Below are 230 nucleotides of genomic sequence, written 5' to 3'. Positions count from 1 at the left end.
TAGAAACGGGGTCCAAAACGGCTCACAATACACCAACCGGTGATTGGCACTCTAAATTCAGTCTAACTAATAACTTGCTCCAGAGGCAGGAGTGTTCAGAAGATCTCCCGGAGAGACCGGTCGCCGGCCACCGATCCTTTCCCCTCAGCAGCGGCATCTCAATATCCTCGCAGCCTTGTTCCCGGGGGGTGGGGCCATCTTGGCGGGCGGGGCCTGTTATGCTTCGGGAC

This window comes from Mobula hypostoma, chromosome 28, assembly GCF_963921235.1.
Source record: "Mobula hypostoma chromosome 28, sMobHyp1.1, whole genome shotgun sequence".
Classification (NCBI taxonomy): domain Eukaryota; kingdom Metazoa; phylum Chordata; class Chondrichthyes; order Myliobatiformes; family Myliobatidae; genus Mobula; species Mobula hypostoma.
This window is presented reverse-complemented; position numbering follows the sequence as displayed.